The sequence below is a fragment of the Mustela nivalis genome, assembly GCF_964662115.1.
Source record: "Mustela nivalis genome assembly, contig: HAP1_SCAFFOLD_281, whole genome shotgun sequence".
Lineage (NCBI taxonomy): Eukaryota > Metazoa > Chordata > Mammalia > Carnivora > Mustelidae > Mustela > Mustela nivalis.
In genome coordinates, this window is record NW_028136360.1 from 1,000,662 (window position 1) to 1,003,749 (window position 3,088).

The window sequence follows — 3,088 nt, forward strand, 5'->3', positions numbered from 1 at the left end:
GGCAGACACTTGAACCGACTAAGTCACCCAGGCACTCCAGCTGTTTATTTATTTATTTATTTTTATTATGCATATGTTTTATCTCTCTTTTCTACAAGTCTTTTTTTTTGATCTTTTTACTTTTTTCATAAAACTGAATTATTTCAAGATGACTTGGTCATCCTCTTTTCCCCAACCTCAAAGATCATAGAGTATATTTTAACTGTTAAAATAATATTAGTATTTAAGTGCTGCCTACACAAATTAAGGCAAATTATCTGTGATCTGTATTCCTGAAAATATTTTTTTATTATGCCTTCCTATGCCAATGACATTTTATAAGGATCTAAATGTTTCCATTTGTGATTTTTTTTCAAGATAATAAAGCTATTACTTCATTCTTTTTTATATCTGATGTTATTTAAAAAATTTCTGTCAGTCTGATTCTTGTTTCTTTATTAATGAATTATTTTTTTTCTCTCTAACACTTGTGATTTTTTTTGTGTGTCTTTGGTATGTATGCCCTAGTTTGGGATTCATAGAGTCAACTCTAGTTATGAATATTTTCTTTCTTTTCTTGTATGTAAGTTTTAATCCAGTGTCTTGACTATTTTATGCTTGAGAAATAGATGTACATTAATATTCAAATATTTCTTTCCTTTTTCTTCTTTCATTTAAAAAAAGTCATTTATTTTATTTTATTTAAAAATATTTATTTATTTATTTGGAGTAGAGAGAGAGGGTCATGAAGAGTGGCTGATTATATACTTTCAATTTGGGAGGAGGTTAGGGATAGCACAAGCCTCCAAGGTATTTTATAAACAAGGTTTCCAGGACCTTGAGGGGGCTAGCTATTGTTAGGGAAAGGTCATTTATTACTATTTAGTAAAAACTCAGGGAAGAGACTCTTCTGATGTGTATCAGTGGGTATATGCTTGGGAGATGATTGCCAATGTATATCTTGAGGGCAGGGGTGGGGAGTAGAGATAAAGAAGTTTCCAAAGTAATTTTTACATGTGAAAGTAGATTTTCAGTATCCTGGGGGGTGGACTAAGAATGCTTTTTGCCCTGAGTGGATGTGTCCACATGGAAGCAGCTGAGTCCCCAGAGGAGCTTCAAGGACTTGTCAACAGGCTATGAGTAGTAAGGAAATCTAATTTCTTCTCTAGCTTTTGTTCCACACACATCACCTACATCTTACACCTCTTTTATATTGATAATTTTAATGCTTTGCTGGTATCCAGATGACTATATCCTTAAGTGACTTCTTATCTCTATTGAATCCATTATGTATTCTATCCATTGTATTCTTAATTTAACTAGATTACATATATTTAATCTATTAGTACCACTAGGTTCTTATTCTTGTTTTTATTTCAAAATCTTTCCTTATTTCCTTACATTATTTATTGGGTATATTTTAAATCCCTGAAATACTCACTTATTATATATAAGCTGTCAACCGTATTCTTATTTTGAGGTAGCTATATCTTTTTGGGTTTTAGGACATCATACCAACAATGCCAAATAATTTTCAGACAACAGCAGGATCTCCAAGAATTCAACTAAATTCTGACACTATCTACCTGAACATAGTGTAAGATTTCATCAGTTAATGGATCAGTCCTCCAAGACTATCTCCAACCCCACCTCAGATGCCAGTCTCACTGTAGGCCCCAGGTTATTACCTGTGCTTGTGACTGAGCAACTACAGGTTGGAGGTCCCAGTGGCCTACTTCTTACGTTCTTTTAATTTGCTACAGGGACTCACAAAACTCAGAAAAATACTTACTTTATGTTTGCCAGCTTATTAAAAGATATAATAGAAGATTTAAATCAATAGATAGATAAAGAAGTGCACAGGGCAAGGTATGGAGAATGGGCACAGAGCTTCTATTACCTTCTGTAAGACTGCCACTCTTCCTGCCTTTTCATACATTTCACAAACTAAAAGCTTTCTGAACCCAGTCCTTTCAGCTTTTCTGTGGAGGCTTCATGACATAGTCATGACTGACTAAATCATTGTCATTTGCTGATCTAATCTCCAGATCCTCTTCCCTCCCCAGATAATCCTGTATTGGGAGGAAGGGGAGGCACGTTGGGCAAAAAGTTGTGAAGGCTTTCACCAAGTGGTTGGTCCTTCAGGCAAACAGCCCTTGCCTTGAGTGAGGTCTGAAGGTCACTTCATTAACAGAACAAAACACACCTCTCTCACCCTTATCACAGGAAATCCCAAGAGTTTTAGGAGCTGTGAGTCAGTAGCCATGGTTGAAAACCAAATATTCAGATGACCAAAATATATTTCTTGTAAACCACTATATTACACTACATGCTTAAGTATTTAATTATGTGATCTTTTAAACTAATATTTTTCTAAGAGTATAAACTGTTCTGGCAGTAATCTGGATTGGGGAGTGATGTATTGCCAAATTTCTGTCGTTTTAGTCCAGGAAGTCAAAGAGAAAGAACAGGAGAGCCCCTTAGGGCAGGAAGTTCAAAGTAACAATGTTAACTACTACTACCTTTTCTTGATTTTTTTTTTTTTAAACAAGCAAATCTTCTCTTCAGAGTTGCAGTTTAAAGCCAAGAACATGCAGAATTGGGAGAAAAAATAGTTAAATTTGGAGACTTGCAGAGGTAGAATCAGAGTAGTGAAAGCCATTACAGCAACTGAACTAACTGAGGTCAGTCTTTGGTGAATCACAGAAACAGGTGGAGTTGTCAAACAAAGGAATCTTTGTTTACAACATACAAGGAGATCACAGGGAATAAGTTCCAAAGCCTTGACTGTTTGAACAGGAGAGAGATTTTTATTTAGTATTTAAGATGAATACTCAGAAGGGAGAGTTTTATTATTCCGTGTATGGTTGGTCATAAGGTTGTGGATGCATGCACATCCACATATGTATTTGTGCAATATGTATTGCATGTTCACCTGAATGAAGCTTGTATTCCACCGAGGGCAGAAACTTCAACGTTAGAATAAAGCAGAGGTAACTGTTGGACAAGGGAAAGGGACTCTGCAGGCTTCAAGAGCAGATAGAAACTAGATGGGGTCTTGGGCTCATTTTCTGGGACAAGGAATGCAAGGCCTTGATTGCTTTTGAAA